This window comes from Pteropus vampyrus, unplaced genomic scaffold (assembly GCF_000151845.1).
Source record: "Pteropus vampyrus isolate Shadow unplaced genomic scaffold, Pvam_2.0 Scaffold48, whole genome shotgun sequence".
NCBI lineage: Eukaryota > Metazoa > Chordata > Mammalia > Chiroptera > Pteropodidae > Pteropus > Pteropus vampyrus.
In genome coordinates this window covers 6,261,137-6,283,242 of record NW_011888829.1, presented here as the reverse complement: position 1 = coordinate 6,283,242, position 22,106 = coordinate 6,261,137, and the positions used below count along the sequence as shown (strand labels likewise).

The 22,106-nt window shown below is 36.0% G+C and overlaps 1 protein-coding gene and 1 pseudogene across 2 annotated transcripts in view; one reads left to right on the top strand and one right to left on the bottom strand.

Moving 5' to 3' along the window:
• EXOC4 (exocyst complex component 4) overlaps positions 1–22,106 on the top strand; it is a 675,009-nt gene that overhangs the window by 93,828 nt on the left and 559,075 nt on the right. The window lies entirely within an intron of this gene.
• On the bottom strand, positions 2,075–2,193 carry LOC111739259 (annotated as a pseudogene).

The following is a 22,106-nucleotide window of genomic DNA, read 5'->3' as shown; positions in this document are numbered from 1 at the left end:
TGTATAATTAACATTCATTTTCCATTCCCCACCCCACAAGAATGTTTAAGACACAAAGAGCTATCAGCTGTATCTCTGATTCTCAATAACAAAATGTTCATAATGTTGAGCATACAATTGTTATAATTGCGAAAACATCGAAAAATGTGACCGATGACTGAGATTTTTAAAAAGTTGATAATATCTGAAATGAAAAATTCACCAGATAGATTTAGCATCAGATTGCATACTATAGAAGAACGGATCAGAGAACTTGAAGGTAAATTAATTGAAATAATCTATACCAAAGCACAGGGAAAACTAGACTGAGAAGAACAATGAGCAAAATCATAATGTCCTATGGGACAATATCATGTAGTCTATCATTTGTGTAGTTGTAGGTATGGAAGGAGAGGGGAGAGATTGGGGTAGAAAATTATGGAAGAAACAGTGACCAAAAATTTCTAAATTTGTTGAAAAACATAAACCCACAGATCCAAGAAGCTCAACAAATGTGAAGCAAGATTAACACAAAGAAAACCTTGACATATCATCATCAGATTGCTGAAAACCAAAGAAAAAAGTCTTAAAGATAGACAGAGGAAAAGACACATTGCGAATGATAAAAATTTTTTCTAACATCTCATGAGAAGCAGTGCAAGCTAGAAATCAATAGATGACATCTTGAAAGTGCTGGAAAATACAAAAATTGTCAATCTGGAATTTTATATCCACTGAAAATCTTTTTGAAATGTAGGTTAAATAGAGACCTTTTCAAAGGGATTAAAGCTGAGAGAATTTGTCACCACTAGACCTGGACTCCAAGAAATGTTATAGACAGTTTTTTTAAGGGAAAGAAAAATTATGCAGATGGTACCATCTATAGGAAAATATAAAGAGGACCAAAAGTGGTAAATGTGTGGGTAAGAATAAAATTTTCTCATTGTTTAATTTCTATTTAAAGCAAAAATAATAATATATGTGGGTTTTAGAATATATTTAGGAGTAAAATGTATGATAATTATACAAAAGATAGGAGTAGGATAAATGAAACTGCAGTGCTTTAAGTTTCTTACATTATACAGGTTTACCTCAGAGATACTGCAGGTTCAATTCCAGGCGATGGCAATCAAAGGAGTTTTGCAGTAAAGCGAGTCCTAATCTTTTTGCTGTTGAAGGGTCTTGCCTTCAATTTGTAAAAAGCATAACATCTGTAAAGCACAATAAACCGAGGTATGCCTGTATAGGAAGAGGCATGATGGCTAAAGTATACTGGTAAGTTCAGGATGCATATTTTGATCCCTAGAGCAAACACCAAAATTGTAAAATAGATGTATAGCTAAAGAGTTTGTAGAGGGGACAAAATTGAATAGTGAGTAAATATTTAATTAATCTAAAAGCAAGAGAGGAAGAAGGATAGGCAAAGAACAAAGCAAAGATGGGATGAGTAGAAAATAGCAAGGTGTTAGACTTATACTTACCATATAAGTAAGTACATTAAATGTAAATGAACTAGCCACTTCAATTAAAAGACAGAGTTTGTCAGATTGGCTTAAAAACAAGAAAAAATAAGACCCAACCATGCCGTTTATGAGATGCATTTTATATTATTTTATTACTTTTTAATTTGTAAATTTCAAACTTTTTAGAAGGGTTGTAACAATAAGAATAGTACAGTGGGCATCCATATATGTCTTTATTCAGATTCAACTATTAACATTTTGTTACTTTATCAGTTGTTTTCTCTATCTGTACATGTGTACATGTATGTACACACACACACACACGAATATTTTTCTCTGAACAGTTTAACAGCAAATTGTCAGATCGACTCTGTGTTCTAGTTTCGTCAGTTGCCCCATTCTTCTTGGCAGAGTTTTTTTTTTTTTTTTTTTTTCCAGTAGAAAATCAAGCCTAGGGTTAGATATTGCATTTATTTTTCAGGTCCCTTTAGTATCCCTTAAACACGAACATTTCCATAGCCTGTTTTTTTTAGTAATTTATTTATTTATTTTTTAGGTGAGGCAACCCTTGGTCGACCTCACAGATTACAAGGACCTTTTCAGCTTACAATCCCTTATTTTTTATATTTTTACACCTACAGCACCTGGTCTTCCTAGGCGGTCTCCCATCCAAGTACTAACCAGGCCCGACCCTGCTTAGCTTCTGAGATCAGACAGAATTGGGCTTGTTCAAGGTGGCATGGCCGTAGACTCATAGCCTTTTTTTTTTTTTTTTTTTTTGGACCGTTTCTAACAGTGGTATTTTGAAGACTATATATCCATGTTTTAATACAAGTTTTTTATTTTGGATGTGAGATATACTTTAAATATAAATATAGATAGATTAAAAATATACAAATGGAAGGAGATATAACATGAAATACTAATAAAAATAGTTTATATTATGCAAACATTATACACTATTGGAATATATAATATTATCAAATGGAATTTTTTCTATCATAATACTTACGGCATTTGAAACCTGAAAACATAATATGGTATGGACTATGTAATCCTAGTGTCACAAGATTATAAAATACTTCATAAGTTTTTATGATCTCTGCTATTTGACTAACTTAGAAAAATGTTCTAAATTCAACAATCTTTTAGGATCCTATTTATAATACTATTATGAAGAATTATGGTCAGAAGCAAAATAAGATATTATGCCTTACTTAGCTTTCCTATTTTGTCAAATGTACATGATTCCTACATTTTGGAAAACAAAACTCATTTATCTCATATTAATAATATTTATAATAAACTAAGGAACTTTAAGTTCTATCAGACATTAACTTTAAAAACGACTAAAAATGTTTCTGACATAGTAAATGAGTTATACTTTTCACATATGTGGTTTTAAAAGAGTGATTTGGGAATCCTATCCTCATATTATGAAATGAGTTATTCGTTTATTTAAATAGCTTGATTGAGATATAATTTACATACCATAAGATTCACCCGTTTAAAGTATAGATGTCGATGATTTTTAGTATATTTACAGAGTTGTGCAACCATTACTACGATAGGATTTTAGAACGTTTCATTACCCTAAAAAGAAACCTCGTGTATAATTAACATTCATTTTCCATTCCCCACCCCACAAGAATGTTTAAGACACAAAGAGCTATCAGCTGTATCTCTGTGACTTGTAGTCTCCAAATCCTACACTTGGCAATACTATTGCTGTTTCATGTTAATGCATAGGTATACCATTAGGATAAGATATTTAACAGCTAAAGAACATAAAACTCAAACTTATCTAATAATACAAAGTGAGAGGCGTAACATAGAAATAACATTTCGTTTCGCATATTATATTTAATTGGTTTGAGGTCAAAGCGTAGCAGTGTTCTTTGCCTTTTAACTTTCTCCATTTTTCTCAGGTTCTTACATATCTACTTTTCTGTCCCCATCTGTTTTTTTTTTTTTTTTTAATGTTTTAGAAGAATGACCTTAGTCATGACTTGAGTTAACTATGGGTTGATTGTTTCTTAATTTCTGCTCATCTTTATTATTAATGCACATATTCGAGAATAAAGCCTTTTTGAATAAGAGGTTCATCTAAATAGTTTATTTTTTTTTATGGTATCTTGGCGATTTTAAATTTTTTAAATTTATTTTTATTAAAAATCATTGGGATGACAATCATCTAAATATTTTAAATTGTTATTACACAATAAAATTGTTATACAACTTTTACATTGTTTTTAGGTTCCTATATTTCCTAGCTTCCTCAAAATCCTGTCGGGTTATAGATTACTGAATAATATTGTACTGTATATACCCATCAATAACTTGGATATGCAGTGACGCAGACACAAATGAACTGATGTTGTTGAATGTAAGAGTGGTAGTTGGCACAATATGTCCTATATTTGAGACATGTTGAATGGACCAAGAAAGGTTTTTAAGATTGATGAGCTGATCCTTGGGGGATTCAGAGAGGAAGAGATGGAGAATGACACTCTAGATAGGATAGATGATATTGGTAAGTGGCGAAAAAGTAATGAGCGTTCAAAGATATTCAGGGGTAAGTAAGAAGAAGAATGGTTTACCTGTGACTGAGAGTTTATTTTGTGGACCAGAAGATAAGTTTCCATAGGTAGATCTGGGTATAGGTTGTGGAATGCGTGGTGTCATGTCAGAGGTTTGTTTGCGACTTATCTTTAGACTAATGGTATTTGAAGCTAAGTGTGTATTAGATTCATCTAGAGATTGATTCCTAGCCCCACTGTAGAACTTCTGAATGAGAATCTCTTTGATAAGGACTGGATTCTGCGTGTGTGTGTGTGTGTGTGTGTCTGTGTAAGCTCCTAAGGTGATTCTAATATATTTGTTTAGGATCTTGGAATTGGGAACTGTTGCTTGGGCCACTGGTTCTCAAAGTGTGTTTCCTAGCCCAGCAGCATAAGTGTTACCTGGGAACATGTTAAAAATGCAAGATTTTATCCCTGCCTCACACCAGCAAATCAGAAACTAGGGGTGGGGCCATACAATCTGTGTTTAACAAGCTTTTCAGGTTATTTGTGTGCATGGTAAAGTTTGAGTCTTTGTTTTAGGACATTTCAGGATTTTGACTGGGTGTGATGAGATGAAGGAAGATTAAGGTAGCCAGAAGAACTGACTGGAGAAGCTGGAGACTGGGGCAGGGAAACTATTTTGTAGGCTAGTGGAGAATCTGGATTATATTACTTGAGGTATTGTCTAATAGTGAAATAAATGAGACAGACTTTCATAAGATATGGTAAAAGAAAGAAGAGAGATCAGGATTTGTAAACTTTTTGGGAGTCTTTTAGAAAGTCTATAAAACCATGTAGTCAACCTGTCAGCCTAGTTACCATGGTTTCGTGTTAAATTATTAGGCCAACTATGTGTTAGTTATTAGATAAAGATGAACTAAAGATGGAGAGCTCACTCTGGTGAAGTGAGGGGGAGCCTGCAATAGTGTACCTTTTCCCACTAGATTCAGGCTTAGCAATCTGGCATGAGTATCACACAGGAGAATATTCCCCAGCATGCATTTACAAAAGATTTTTGTTTTCAGTTTCCATGTAGAGTTTTATATGCTTAGGGCCAGTTTAGTGTTCATCTACTTGTTGGTGGAATACTCTTTCGGTTAAAGTCATTCCTGGAGAACAAAGTCATTGAGAAGACCAAAAGACACCTGTGGTTAAGTATGTACCAGCACGAATGAAGGTAATGGGATCATATGATGAATGGAGTTACAAGTGTCTGGAGTTCAAATTTCAGTGTTCCCTTGAATGGAAAATGTTTCTTCCTGAAAAACTGAATTATTCTTTTGTTTATTGAATCTTGGAAAAGAAAATAATTTTTGATCCTGTAAAGACTTCAGCAGTTTTTCTCCCCTGGAGCCTGGGCTTTCCCTGGCAGGCAGGATCCATTCTGTAGTTGGAAGGCTCATTTGTCTCGGCGTGTTTGTGTCTGGAGATGGCTTAGGGAGGACACAGGCTATAGCTATCATAGTAACAGGGTGTCAGAGTTTTCTCCTGGTGTCAGTCCTGTGACCATATACCGTTACGCTCCTTTTTCAGTTTCACACTTTTTTTCAAACCTGTGATAATAGAAATACATGTTTTTGCCCCTTTGAGCTCAGCAGCACCTTCCAAAATGTCACCTACTCAGTGATATGCCTGTCATACTGTTGGCTGCACGTCAAGTGTATAAAGTTGAGATACATTAGAAACAATGTTCCATTTATTGTGGGATTCTGCATAATACAGGAAATAAGAGGATCACTTTGAACAAACCCATCTTTCAGGTTCTGTGATTCTGAAAAAAAACCTCAGTTTTTTCATCTCTTTTTTCAAAACAAAACTGCCCAGTTAGCTATTGTTGGCTTAAATGTGTAACCCTTCGCTGTGCTAAGCAGTGTTCTGTAGATGGAGGCAGGGAGTTCCAGTTCCAGTGTTTACCACTGATGGTGACCCCCAAAACAAGTCACTTCAGTTTTTAGGCCTTGATCTCTTTTTTCTTGGAGATTAACAGAGACAGAATGTAAAATTTTTACTTTTGTTAACTGCTACATAAGTCTTTAAATAGTGATAAAATTAACCTCAGGCAGAGAGAACTTAAAGTTTGCTGTCGGGTAGGAAAATCCACAAATCTTACTGGTACTGATCCATGACCTGGAGAGGTTTTTCGAGGAGACGGATGCAATTTCTATTTCTAATCTAGGTCTGAAACTGGGTTATTCTTAGGTTTTGTTTCATTTGATATTTTGGCTAGCTGAGGATTCCATACTTTAAAGTAAAACTAGCTTTTTGTCAGTATTTCAAGCCAGATAACTTGTGAAATTATTCTTGCAGAAATAGTTTTCATCATTTCTCAGCCATAAAAACTTTGATAGCCTCATTTTTGGGTGGCATATTACAATCATGTTGTCAACCAGGCCATTGAGTCTCCAGAAAGATGTCTGCTCCTAGAATTTTTGTTCTGCCTTGTAAATGGATAGATAGTATGTTGCCCGATAAACAGAATTAAGTTAACCTTTGTAAGCTAAAGGAGAAATCTTCCTCTAAATTGGGCTCAGCTTCTGTAGGGCCAGGACTCTCCCGGTGTTTTATGTTCACTGCTAATGCTTAAAGCACAAATTGATGGGAAGCCAAAGAGATCCTTTTGGCTCTCAGTGTAGATGTGGCAAATGCACAAGTCAGAGTGCTCAGGTGTCTAAGTCCAGTGAAACCTGAGGTGAACATCATGGACACCTCAGTACATGGACAAACTTAGAAAATAGCAGCTTGGCAGCTGATAGCCCAGAATAAGTGGATCTGGTGGAATGTCTGATCTCTTTAAATTTCCGGTTACCCAGGGAGGGTGTACTTGTGTCTGGTTAGATCTTAGTCTAGCAGACCCAAGGGTAGAAGTGATAGGTCTTCCTTTTAGCCCTACATGCCTCAAACTTGTCTTTGTCTGGTTTTGTATGAAACTTTGGACCATTAAAGGCCAAGTGCTCCTCAAATGATTTAAGTGTCCTTGTGAAGGCTGCGTGCTTATCAAGGTTTGGTGCACTTGGGCCAAAGCAAGGGGGTTGCTAGGAACAAAGAAGCCATAATAAGTGGTGGTGACTAATGATAACGGGTGAAAGAGTGTGAAGTATAGAGTTTCGTTCTATGATTTAAGTGAAATTAAAGCAATTGACATTGCTTCACTAATGTTAATCTTATCTACCTGAGATTTTAGAGCAACGAAGATTATATTTTCATGAGTTGGAAAAAAATTTTTTTCTTAACCTATTCTGATCATGGGTATCATTTGTAAGTATGCTTCAATTCTTGTATAGTGATAGTTCTTTTAGTTTGTCTGTTGCTGCATACCATATTACTGAGAAACTTCGTGGCTTAAGACACAGCCATTTTATTTGCTCCCAGTTCTGTGAGTCACAAATTTAGTTAGGGCTCAGCTGGCTGGTCCTTTTTACTTCATGTGGCATTAACTGAGATCATTCACGTGGTTTCTTCACCTAAAGACTAGGCTGGGTTAGAAGGTCCAAGAAGATTTCTCTGCATGGTTTCTCTTGTCATAGGACCTCACCGCATGGTGGTCTTAAGGTCGTTGGTCTTCTTAAATGGCAGCTGGCTTGCAGTGAGGAGCATTCTAAAATGCAAGAGGAGAGGCTAGAGTTAGAGTCTCTTAAGGCCCACCCTTGGATTTTACATGCAGTCACATCTGCCACATTCTGTTGGTGAAAAGGGCAGCCCAGATTCAAGGGGGAAGAACACAGAGTCCATTCAGTGGGAAGAGTGGCAAAGAATTTGTGGCTGTCTTTATTCTACCAAAATATTGTGGGGTTTGTAGGTTTGATTTTATAGAATGACCCACTGGAACCAGACCCTGGTGTGAGATTGTTGCCCTGGGTCTTGGTCACAAGATAAAGGCTAACATTTTATTCTTGCCTACTATTCTTAATTGGTTAGAGAATATTTAAATGATTACCAGGCTCAGCAAATTTTACCAGTTTGATCATATTAAATAAAACAAAGACCATTGAAATCACCTTTAGGACAATACAGGTCTTTCATGGAATTACTTCCTTCAAGTGAGCTTATGAAGATTCTTACAGTAATTATACTTTATCTGTTACTTTAGACTCCAGCACTAAAATGCTCTCTTTTATCTTATTAATCTCTTTGACCTTATGTTTTTATCATATCATTTTGTCTCCATTTTAGAGCTGGAAAAACTGAGATAAGAGTTTTAAATCAAGTTTTTATCACCAAAGGTTCAAATGTAGAACTCACCTTGCCCCATCTTTTTCAATTGTTAAGTCAGTGGTTTATAAACTGACTCTGGGTTATACTTTGGCGTCTTGACATTTAACTTAAAACCTGTGATACCCTTTTAGTTAATTCATTTAGTTGAAATGATTTTAGTTCATATAATTTTAAAACGAGGGCTTTGTGTTGAGAAGTATGTCACATTGGGAGTTTTGTTAAGTGTATGTATAGCAGTGTATTTACATCTGTACATACATACATGTTTTCACATTACGAAGATTGAGGATTTCAAGTTTAAAAAGAATAGGAGTCACTGAATAGAAATTTGGCTTCTCCACTTTTAAAATGCCAAAGATTTTGATAAATGCAGTAAAGTTGCTTTAAGCCTTTGCATTACTGTATAGATTAAGGAAATTAAGATTATTTCATTCATGTTATTGCAGTGGCTTCAGATTAGATCATCTGAATGTTCTGAATATTTTGGTGGTCACAGCTTTTAGTGGTCGTTGGGCCTTCCTTTCCCACACCCTCTACTCATCCCTTTCTTCCTGCTTTCCCCCTCTGCTCCCCTCCTATTTTTGGAGTAGTTTAATTTTTCTCATATATATTGCCTTTATGAAATGGTTGTCAGCAGGGAGCACAAAGAAATTCTGGGAGTTGCTGTTCCTTCGAGGGCGTGCATCTGTGCCTATTTGTCACTCCAATGAGGACTGTGTTCTAGTAACTGTTAGTTTTCATTGCTTACATTCTTTTTCTGGATAAAGGTTAGAATATAGAAATGAAAGATTACTGATGTGTGTTTCATAATATGCAAAGCTTAATATAGAAATTGAATGGAAGTTAAACAGCAGGATATTATTATTTTACGCCCTTGATCGTAAACCTTTTGAGGTGAAAGATGACATAGAACCTGCCGTTATAGTATTTCTTTTTATTTTAGCCTATAGAATCACCATTATTTGAATGAGTCCTGCTAATGAAAGAGTTACTGAAAGAAGAGTTTCCTGTGAAGCTCTGCTGTGTTGTGAAGGATCAAATTGTCATGGTTAAGAGGTGACAAGCACTGATGCAGAGGTCAGACAGTGCACTGTGTGTGACCTGTTGAGTCCCATGGTTTGCTGTTCTAAACATGCGTTATGAAGTCTTCTGGATTCTGTTATACTAGTCATGGTCAATCTTAGTTTGGTCATCTCTACTGTCTTAAAACAGGAATGAACAATCAGAATTACCTGTTGACCCCCTATCTGGAAAGTCTCCTTCAGTAGGATTCTAACTGATTCTAATGGACAGTCTGGTTAAGAGCTAAGTTTGGTCATATTAAAGACAGTCTTAAGGGATGTCATAAATTTACAAAATGTGTACTTAATTTAATTTGGAGAACATATCACTGTAGCATGTTTAGGAGAATGTCTGTTTCTGTGACATATAGCGAATAATTATTGCAAGTCGAAACTCCATAAAGATGGGAAAATGCTTTAATATATACGTACTTTAGAGGAGAAAGAAAAACTGAATGACTGTACTGTAACTGATCTCCTACAGATCATGGTCAACTTTATTTACAGTAGTAGCTCAAGGACAGCAAACATAGATAATTCCTATTTTGACTTGAGAACATTGATAAATACATTATTTCATCCAAGTTTTTTTTGGACTGGAAACAATTATATGAGAATGTTTATAATTATTCTGTTATTAAGAAAGGGTTTTTTTTCTGTTGCTTCTCCTCCACCTCTATTTATTACTTGTATAAGTTTTCTAAATTCATATTTATTTTTTAAGTGAGGAGAAAAATATATTTCTTTTTTAACATGGTCATATAAAAGGAATATGAAATTATTTTAACCTATGACAAAACATAATATACAGCAGTTTAGGGTCCCATGGAAAAATGTTCTGTGTGAACACAAGTGCTAGAGAAGACCGTAAAAGGAAGAGGTCAGAATGGGTTAGAGTCACTGAGTTCATGGACAGAATGGAACTTGGCACATTGTAGCATATTTCTACTTACTATAATTTTTTGCTGTATGTCACATTACGTTAGAGTTGAATATATATGAACAGTATTATAGAAAGGTAAAGAGAAGGGAGGTTTTTTTGGCTTGTTTGTTCATTTGTTTTCTTAGAAAGTATTACCAAAAAAATAAGATTGAATAATTTTGGGCTAATAAGAGATTTTTGAATAAGAGATTGAGTTTGGACTTTACCCCTTTCGGCAGAGGGCCATTACTTTTTTTGCTTGTTTGTTTTTTATTATAGAACATTTCAAATATGTTCAGAAATACATAGACACGTACAATGAACCCCCATGTACTCATCTATCCAACTTCACCAGTTTTTGAAGTTATCAATTTATGGTCTTGTTGTTTCTTCTCTACTCCTACTCTTTTCCCTTTCCTTTATTTTGAAAAAAAGAAAAAAAAAATTAGAGATTATATTATTTCATCTGTATTTCAACATGAATCTCTAAAAGATAAGGACTCTTAAAAAAAACATAACTGTGCCTGAAAGCATAATTTCTTTATTATCAGATATCCAGTCAGTGTATACATTCCAAGTTGTGTCACATGTTGTTGTAATTATGTTTTTTACAGTTCATTTAAATAGAATCCAAATAAGGTTTAAATTTTGCAGTTTGATTGATAAGTTTCTTAAGACTCTTTTACCTGTAAGTTTCCTTCCATCCTTCTCTTTTTTTTAACCCCTTGAAATTTATTTACTGAAGAAACCAAATCATTAGTCCTGTAGAACTTTCTACATTCTGGATTTTGTTGATTGCTTTCTATAGTGGTGTCATCTGCTATTTGTTATTGTCTTGCAACTTGTGTCTAGAGGTTTAATCAGATTTAAGTTGATGGGGGGCATGATTACTTCATAGATGATGGTCGATGTTATGCTTTTTTGATAGAGGAGTAAAATGGTGAAAATAAGTTTTAGGACGATTTATCTGCCAGCAGGGTGCAAAATGAATTGGTGGGGAAGAAAATGGATGGAGAGGTAACAGTAGGGCAAGTTCAGTTCAAGAGAGAAATATGAGACTCGGGTAGGGACAGTGAGACGAAAGAGGATAGAGATTTTGAAATAAGAGTGAATTTTTGAAACCTTTAAACATTGACTCTCAGACATGGAGAGCCATCGGCAGGGTGAAGTTTTGAGCCTGGGTGATTGGGAATTAGGAGCTGGAAGATGGTACTTTGTGCTTGTTGACTTTGAGGTATTGGAAGAATATCCCTGTAGAGTTGTGTTATAGGCAGGCAGAGATTGAGCATGGGAGGCTAGGAGAGAGGTTAGGGCAGGAGATAGAAATTTAGGGATCGTCTGGTGATAATAGCTGAAGCTGTACAAATAGACCAACTCAGAAGCTCATGAGTATGAAAGTAAAGTGAGGTCTATTTCCCTTAAGTAGCTCACCAGCTCAATCAGCTATTCGTAGTTGCCATGAGGAGCATATTATACAGTCTCTAGAGATGGTGTTTCTTGGAGTGATGCCACATTTTGCTTTTGAATTTTTTCATCCTATGTGGGTGATGCAATAGCAAATTTTTGAATAGGATCCAAATATTTTTTAGTTCAAGGGCGGTGGCTTTCAGAAGCTGGCAATTCCTTAGGGGATATGGACAGACACACCTTGAAGAGGAAGTAAAAGCCTGTTTTAACAGGTCTGGAAGTGAGCCTGAAAGGAAGTGAAGAAACAGAGCAAACAGGGCAGAAAGTATATATGGGTCAGCTGTAAGGAAAAGACCTTGAAGTTGAGATGATTTGATATTTGTTTCCCTCTTAATCTCTGTATTAGCCAGCTTAACCTACACCATGACTGAGAATTGGTTAGTGAGAGTGGCCACCAGTTTCTTGATATCCTCTCTTGTTCATTCATTCTTATATCCATCAGAACTCCAGGGAACGTGGTTAATGGAAGCTACAAAAACTGTATATGGTCACAAAAACATTCTTCCTAACTTGAAAGATCTTAAGAAAATGTGTTATTCAGAGATCTCAAACTGTTTAACATCATCATACTTACCCACCTGTGTTTTATGTATACTTTTGTTTAGTTGTAGAAGAATGGACAGAATAAGTGTTTATTGTTAAATCTATGCCCATAATACAACCAAGTATTGAAAAAAAGGTGATGGGCACGTCTTCAAGGAAAGTTGTCTTCAAAATCATTTAAATTTTGTTTATCCTTAGTAAGATAACAAATTTTATAGCATTCAAAGATGCAAATTTTTTTTAGTAGTGACATGAATCTTCTTCAATTAATTACCTAAAAGTTTCAAAGGATTTTGAAAATATAAAGTGAACAACGACAACAAAATTCACTGCTTTAGATATGATTTCATCTAAGGAAGAGAAGGGCTGCCGCCAAGTGAACTACACACAACAGATGACGAAAGCTCAGCACGACATAGCCAGTCTCACAGGGGTGATAAATGACAGCACATTAGATATGTGTTAGCAACGTGATATGGCAATGAAAAAGGCCAGCACTATTTTTGGCTGTGCTGCACAAAACAGCATCTCATCACAGATCTGGGGCCGATCATCCCTGTCTACCCAGTTCTGGTGAGGCGGCATCTAGGACGCTGAGTTGGGTGTTGGACACGTGTGCATCGGAATGATAGACAGACGGGTAGGAGTCCCAAGCAGAGCATCTGTAGTGATTAAGGGCTTCAAATGAGGCAAGTCTCGGTGCTTTTTGGAAAAGTTGGCATGTTTAGGAATGAGCATGGAAGCAAAAAGATGTTAACCTTTTCAAAGATAGGGTGATACTGAAGAAATATCGTCATCGTAATGTTAGTCACTCAGAAGAGAGTTATGACTCGCCAATAATTGGTTTAATATAGAACGCTTTTCGAGGGGTTACGCAAGCATTTTCAAAGATAACAGATTATCAAAAAGGGGCTCCAAAGCAAAATTAAGTAAGTACTTGTTTATTGTCACTTGTGTTTTTATCAAGGGATCAACAAGTATGGCAGTGCCTGCCTGCTATGCTGGGAAAAGGAATACAAAATAATTATTGATGATGAAGGTCAGATGCTTTTGACTGGAAATTCAAATGCAAATGCATTGGGAACAATGAGGGTGAGACTTTATAGTAATTCTTAAAAATTCAAATGCGAAATAAAGGAATTATTTACTTTCACAATAGTATAGGTGAACACGGCATAAAGAAATTAAGTGCAGAATGTAAACTGAATGTCAGGGAACATTTCTGCCTTGGACTATAGGATAGTCCCTGGGACAATGGAATTGAATTTCATTGGACATTTGACAGAACTGAATGTGCATCAGTGGGGAAATAGACTGACTATCCCTGTAGGCTTTTTCATTTCTTTCTTCTCTGAGTCTGGGCCCTTGTTGATGATCTGGTTACCTGCTGTGATCAAAAAGAAACACCATCTCTTGTTTTTCTTTACCCAGGCACATTTTAGATGCTCTGCTGACTGACATAGGCTAAAGGGGAGCTTCACTGCCCTGAGGCTGACCCTGCACCATCCCGCCTGATTTTATAGAATTAACTCCTCGCTGTTTGGGATGCAGCACTACTAGGGTCAGTCAGGGCCCTCACTGAAGGTGAGTCAATTTGAGAGAGTGGGCTGGTATGTATGAGGTCAGGGTCTTCTTCAAAGCACACTGGCTCCCCTGGGGTGCTTTGGGAATTGAGTAGCTGCTGGGAATGTAATACCAGTCCTGTTTCCACTCCTCCCAGGATTTTACTTTAAGGAAAAAGGTTATTCAGTGGGCTGGATGACCATAGATTCTTCCTGTATCCTGTAGAAATCTGATAATTTCACGTTCCTGGATGGGAAGGGGCTCCCGGAGAAAAGCTGGACTCTTTATGGTCTGCTGTTGATGTGTGGGCCAGTCTATAATCAAAGAAGTAAATTGAAAATGCAAAGGAAATTTTAGGTTCATTACAAATGGTCTGTATTTCCCTATAATAAACTAGTTTGTCGGATAAGATCATTTTCTTAGCTTGGCATTCAAATGCCTCTACAATTTAGACAAAGCCTATTCCTCCACACTTAGTTTTATTCTTTTCCTATAGAAATGCTGTGTTACAATTAAATTAGTCCCTTTGTCCTCTAAGTATGAGTCTGTTCTTTCTTACACCAGTGCTTTTGTCTGTGCTTCGCGTCTTTCCGTCTGCCTTTGCCCCATTCCTGGATACCTTGTCTGACGTGCTCCAGTGTGCTCTGTCTTATCACATCTATGAAACATTCACTGATCATTTCAAGAATTCATTGCACTTTTTGTTTTTTATCACTTATTTGACATATCTCCTATTTTCTTCCTCTGCAGAATCTACATCTTTCATTTCAATCAGATAAAAGTCCTCTGGAGGACCATTTCTTACTCGTCTTTAAGTTTCTCACAGTGCTTTTGCACTTTCAATTTTCAATTCAGTTGTCAACTAGTCTTTAAGCCTTTTGAGAAAAGGCTTAATTGTGGTTCCCCTCTACCCAAGATTTTGGCACAGTTTCTTATGTGCAGTATGCACCTAATAAATATATTTTGAATGAATGAGTATAGATACTCCAAAACATATCTGTTGATTGGTTTATTTAAGATTGAATTTTAAATGCCTAGTAAATATGATGAACTTTGTAGATTTAAAAGGCATGTGGCAGAGGAATCATAACATTGTGAAGAAGTTCCCAGGAGACTAGTTCACCCTGCTTTCTCTTATACTAGAGGGCAGTTATACCATCCCACAGTTTCTGTCATCCAGGCAGATCAGCTCAGGGGTCCAGGTAAAGGGCATGGAATAATGTCAAGAGAGATCATTGAACATTGAGAGTATCACAGTATTGTTACTAGATAACCAATGCTTACTCATTGCCATCATTTTCATTGTAGGTGTCATAATACATTTGGAAGAACAGTGAAAAATTTGATTGCAGGTTAAATTAAAATAAAACTATCCAAAATTGTCCTTATTTGGAAAAAGAATTTACGTTTTGATTTTTCATTTTGATTTTCTCCTTATTAAAAACGTTTTTATTTGTATCTTGCTATAAGTGAACTGCACTTGCTGTAAATTAAATCCACTTCTTTCAGTGACATGTTGTGTATATAATTGCCTTTTTGAAGTGTTAAGTCTTTAGGGTCATCAGAGCTTGTATGATGTAATTCTTTTGAAGAAATGCTGTTTTCCTCAGAGCTTGCGCTTCACCTGCGGGGCAGCTGGAGTGAGTGGCATGGAGGTGTTTCCTCTGAGTATAGTGTGTGAAGTGTTCTGTGGTCCTCTGGGAGGTGAGGCGCTATAGGAGTGTAAGGCTTTTATTATAACTGCAGACCTACTATACACAAAGAACCATGGTAACATCATTGATGATTCTTTTGCATAATCAGAGAATTAAACAAAGTCATATTAATTTTCAGCTCCATTAGAGATGCAGGAATCAAAAAAGGTGTTCACCAAATGGGAAGGGACTGAATTGGTAGAATGAAATTTTAATTTCAAGCTTCAAGAGAATGTTACAAATCTAGCATAAAAATCCTACCAAAAGACCAACAAAGTTATGAGGAGAAAAAAAAAAAATGGAAAAAATGAACTACAAGAATATGAAATTAAAATTGCTGTAATCGAGTCAGTTTATGGTAGTAAATTACTTCCGAGAGCCTCAATTTGAGGATGCCCAGCTAGTCTCTGGTAATTAGTGTAATTTTGCCGCAGTCACCAAGTCTTTATGTCATTGTTGCTGGTCAAACAGCAGTACTTTTGCCTTTTTTCTTACCTTGTGGCTAGCAATTGGTGGTGATGAAAAATCCATTTACTTGTGGAAGGGTAAAGGTGAAATTTCTAAAGTGAAAAAGGGACATCTAAAGTGCTCACTTTAAAGGAAGTTTGCATTTTTAATATAAAATACCTCTAATTTTCCTCAACGTTCCTATAAACACCATTCTGATATGTGTGAAGAGCTGTTGTTCCTTTTCTGGAATCATTAACCAGTGAACTAGAGAGAAAAACATGTATGCAAAGAAGAACCATGCCCCTTTCTTTAAAATAACAAACTGGAAGCAGCCAGAGACTCTTGGGAAAACCCTTATCTTTTATATCTGTTATGCTTTTGGTTTTATATCCGCTGCATCTTCCTTCTTCCATGGCCAACTGGGATGGGTTAGAGTATGAACAGTTCACAATACTTATGAATCCATAGATTATTTGTATTTAGCTTCTCTGCGACTCTGGAGGCAGTGAGTTTTACTGCTCAAGTGAAAAAAAAATTGTATATATTATACACATAGTCTTTAGAAAGGAAAAAGCCATCTGTTCATTTTGCCTATATTTCTGTGGGGATTTAATCTGACATGAATCACTTGGGATTTGTAAAGAATAAGCCTGTGCTAACATTTTATGAAAAAGGGTGCCAAGAGGTGGGGGGGAGGGGGCGTGGGTAAACAAAACTTTCTCTTTAGGGATGTTTAGCTCCCAACTTAGCAAATGCTTATTTTCTCTTTTTTTCTGTTTCATTTTTTTAAAAAACTTTATTGCATATGTACATGACAATTTTTTTTTTTTTTTTTTTACGTTAAGCTTTTCTGACTCTTTCTGGAAGAGGTTTATTCTTTTGTCTTACCATGAAAATTTCTCAGCGTAGGCAGTGGCATCCAGAATGACTTTAGACAGACTAGTGGTTCAAAGTGTGTTCCCCAGACCAGCATCATCAGCATCACTTGGGAACTAGTTAGAAGTGCAAATTCTAGGGCTCTGCCCCACACTCACTGGTAGAGAAACTCTGGGAGGATGGGGCCCTACAGTCTGTGTTGAACAAGTCTCGTAGGTTTTTCTGATGTTTAGGAGAACCACGAATTAGACACCAGACCGTAATAGGGAAATACCGGTGTTGCTGCAAGAAACTTCAACACTCATACTCATTTGTGCTGATGACTATAACCTGGGCCAAGCCTTAAATACGTTATTTAACCTTCAGCCCTCACAACACTTCAGAGCTCAGTGGTATTATTCCCATGCTCAGATGATGACACTGTGTCTCAGCTCACGATTGACTTTGAATTCTGGTCAGTTGTCAATGTTTATTGTCTTTACTATTCAATAGGAAGATTTTAAAAAGAATGATTTTTAGTGACTTGTGACTTTTTACAACAAAGTATGTCATCATTTGGAAGGTTTCCAAGAGCAAAGGTTGGGTCACAAGAGCAAACCAGAGTATAAGCCTAGAACTCAGTTCTAGGCCCAGCTCTGCCTTTATTCTCTTATTCATTTAGTCAGCCTAGTATCTCAACAAACAGGCTTTGTCCTGGGAGTCTTGGTTCTTTAGATGACTATCACTTCCCTGTGAAGTGTGCTACCTTTTTAAAGCAAGGCTTTTACTTCAGTCTGGAAAGATGAGCACAGTGGAATGACTTTTTTTTTAAGATCATCATCTCCTTTCAAGTAGAAGAGCTGTAATTTGCTCGTATTCATATTGGTGTTATAAGGCTGAGGTTTCGCTACCATTCCATTTCAAAGAGCAAAGAAATACAAACTAACCAAAATGCTGAAGTTCACTTTCACCTGCATTTTATTTAGGAGTCCATTTGCAAACCAAAAGTATTTCTTTGACTTGCAACTTTGCTGTTTGTCATAACATCATGATTCTGTCATCTCAAGTCTTAATTTATAACAACCTTTGAACCACCCTGGATCTACTCCAGACAGCTCACCTAGCCATCTTTTTTAGGTCTGTACATGTCTTTTGGTTTTATTGTTTCACTTTTTTTTTTTTTTTTTACCCTATTTAACCTAAAGTTGAGGTCTCTTCAGCTGAGGGCGACTTGTTTTTTTGTCTGTCCACTAATACTATGGCATTTCATAGCAGGTGCTTAATAACTTCACAAAGAATTCATATTTTGATGTTTCCTTGTCTTGCTATGCTTTCCTATATTATTTCAAGCCTGTCCTCTATTATTTCATTTATCTTTCAGTTTTCCTAATTCATCCTATTACCTCTAAGCATCTGTACTTGCCATTTACCTACTGCCGATACATCATTCCCTTTTCTCTAAACCTATTCTTTCCATTAATAATAGAAATGATCCCTAACATTTACTGAGCATTTGCCACATGCCACTATGCTTAGTCTTTTACACACATCCCATGTAATCCCCACGTTGATAATGCCATTATCATTCTTACTTATAGATGGTAAAAGTGAGATTTAAAGAGGTTAAGTGACTTGTCCGAGCTATTAAGTGGTGACGCCAACATTCAAACTCAGTTTATCCTAATTGGAGTTAAGACACTTCACCCCTATGATATATGGTCTCCATCGTTTTCAAAATTTATGTAAACCTTATTATGGCATTGTTTGCTTCCCTTTATTATGGTATCTTACTCATGTATTAGGCTTAACACACCTGTTGTAATCTGGGGAAAAAAAATGTGTAGAGACTATGAGCAGGCCCTCCAGGCCAGCACTCCCACTTGTGACATCTTGGGAATCTGCTTCTTAGAGGGATCTGAATATCATAAGAGGCCATAATGAGCTACACTCTCCCAGGCAGAGATTTATTTTACGTGGCACAAGTGATCTCTTCACCATAGTTCATACTTAAGATTGGTTGCCATTTTCAGGAGGTTCTAATGCAAGAGTAAGGACAAGAATGGGTACATGGTCCTGTTAGGAAATAGGGTTGTATCAGCCTTTTTCTGGTTTAGTGACCTCCTTCTGGTATTACAAACAGTTCCTTTTAATCCAGGATCTTAGTGACTTTGTGCACTTGTGTGTCAATCTTTTTCTTTATTTCACACTCACTCTCTGCATTTGCTTTATTTAGTACGTTGAACTTTTGATGTAGACTAGAGCATATGGGGCCAGATCTTCATTTTAATAATATTCCCTTTGCAGACATTCCCCAGTAATCTTTTCTTTCTTTAAGCAAGGTTTACAGAAGGAGCTAAAAGCAGAACAACAAAGTGAGTTTTTGTGTTCCTTCTTTGTTTATTGCAGTACGTTCCACATTCTCAGCTGAAGTTCTAAGGACCGAAGAGAACTGGATTGCCTTTAGTTCCTTTGACTGTGAGCCTAATTTAGTGACTTGACTTCCATTTTCTCTACGTGGAATTATTTACATGTATTTCAGAGGATGACCTGTGGTGTAATTAGTATCTCTAAACTGATTAGAGAATGTAAAACAGTAGTTAGGTGCTTATTATTTTTAAATTACATTTATGAAGGTTAAAATATTGATAACTCAACCATCATTAGCATCATCATCATTTAGAATTTGTATACCATTTGCACTTTCAAAGTGCTTTATTTATGTAAATTAGCTGGTCCTCCTGGCATTTCTATAAATTATGTCTGTATTATCCTCTGAAATGTTGACATTTTTAGTTTATAGTTACTGTTTTTATTTCAGCCAAACTACTACACCTTGTTAAAAGGGTGAAAGTGATTAATAGCTTTTATACCACTAAAGGGAAACGTTCTTAAATACCCTTGAAGATAACTAGGTGCCTGAAAATACTGACATGGCTGCCAGGCTAATAGTTGAGAATTAATTTATTTCCTTTGTATGAATAGTATATGTTGGGTTTTTCTTTCCCCTCTTTCACCTTCCCACTTCTCCTTCACCTACTTATTTTGTATTATATGCATAAAAATGTGTTTACATTTTAAGTGTATACTTTTCACATATTTTCACAAACTAAACATAACCCACATAATCAATACCCCGGTCAAGAAATAACACATTACCAGGGTCTCTGAAGCTCTCTTATCACTTATTTGTTAAGTTCGTTTAAGTACAAGATTCTGTCTTACAGACTAGAGATATAAAAATCAATGTAGTTCAAATTATGAGTATAATGTTTTCATGCTGAACATGTTGCTTTCAGTTATGAAATTGATTTTTATATATTCCAGAAATTTTATCCCACTGGCTTAAAGTAGCATCTAATAGTCACAGGAAGAGATGCACATCTTATGAGTGGTGTAGAAAAAAATGTAGTGTTGGACGTCACAGGAGTAAAGTTGGGTTCTTTTAGGAAAACTTCACATGGAGGTGGGATTAGAGACGGGTTGTCTCTTGGGACAGAGAGCTGGATGGACAGAAGAGTAGGACTGAGTTAAGAGAAGAAAAGAGGAGGCAGGTAGGAGTGGCATATATTCCAAGGAAGGAAACTAGGTCTATCTTACACGTGGCATGTTTTGGTGACGGAGTATTCCACTTTGTTTTGGAATAGATGGTTCCTGTAAGAGCACAGACACTATTCAGATTTGAGAGGTAGGAAGGGGCCAGATTTTTGAGGCTCTTGAATGACAGCTAAGGATTCATAGTAAACTGACACTTGAATACCATCTGTGTGTTAGATATAATGCTCAGTGCTTTTATATGTATTTCAAGTTTACACTCAAGACAGGGCTGTAGGTGCAGAAGTAAGTGACACTGAAGACATATAAACACCTAGAGAAAAATGGAGAGACTGGAGGCAGGAAAAGCAGTTAGAAGACTATTGTGGTAGATCAGGGATAGGTGATGTGACCTTGGATTAGGTTTGGTCCTAAAATTTATAAATCCAGTTATTTGAAGACCCTGGACCTAGAGATCAGAGGCTTTAGAGTTTCTTGACTATTTTACATACAATCTAATTTAAGAGTTTGCAATAGTATGAGTTTTTAGTTGGTAGATAAATTGTCATTCACCTACTATTGATACGTATGTATGCTTTATGCTCCTGCTTATTTGGTGTTGGTTAATTTAGGTGTACCCATCTAATAAATATTACCTAATACCCAGTTTGGAAGTCATCCAAATGACCGAAGATTATAGTTCTACAGTGCTCTCTCTTCCAGTTTTTTTCTTAGGAAATTTTGCCTTTCATTTTTTTAAACAGCAGCATGCTAATATCAGACCTCATTTTTCTTTCTCATTTCATCATTTTAGAAATAAAAGGCAAATCTCTTCGAAGAATTAACTTTTGACCTCTCTCTCTCAGTTGTAGTACTTGTTGGCCATAATAATTATCTGAGATTTGTCTCAGTCTCTCCTTCCCTCCATCACCTCTCTGAGAGGTCATGTTCCTCTGTTTTGTGTTACCTGTTGGGTTGATCAACTAGATAATGAGAGGATGGTTATAGAGTTAGGTGGGTTATATAGATTAGTAGAGTAGTGGGTATGTGGGAAATGAATTGTGTGGTAGAGAAATAAGACAGAAGGAAGAACAGGTGTAGAGAGTAAAACATACATAGACTGAAACAGGACAGAGCAAAAGAGAAGGTGTGAGACCTCTGAGAGATGGTCTGAGGAGCTGTTTGCAGCCGTAGGTTCATAGTTGAAGTCAGGTTCTAAAATTCTTAACCACATTGTACAGGAAGCAGTAAAACATTAAAAAAATATCTTTCAAGTTTTTTTTTTTTTTTTTTTAAAGTCACCATGATTCTTAGTACCACGCCAGGGTCTGCCTAAGAACCCTTGTTGCCATCACCATGTGTATTCAGTATTGTTCCTTAATGCCAGAGTGAACATTTTTGTATGGGTGCTCTGATGAGATGGAGCCTCGTGGTAGTGGCTTTTGTACTAATATTGATCCAAATTTAAGGAAGTGTCTGTTTTCTTCTCTTTCCTATTAATTGGTTGTTTAACCTCTCAATGATTTTAGTTGTCCTAAAATTTGGTCTTAACATGGACAGTATTTTATGTTCTTTAATAATTAGAGGATAAATCATCAATCTTTTTTATTGAAAAATTTTTAAATAACTAAAGATATTAAGTAGTATCTACAGTGATTTTCCATGACTTCTTTTTTTGTATAAATTTTGACTGAAGTTTTGCTTCTTTGACCTTTTAATCTATTCTCGAATCCATTATTTTTAATAAATGTGTTTATTTTGAAACTGGAATATTAATTACTTTTTTAAAGCAAATCACTATC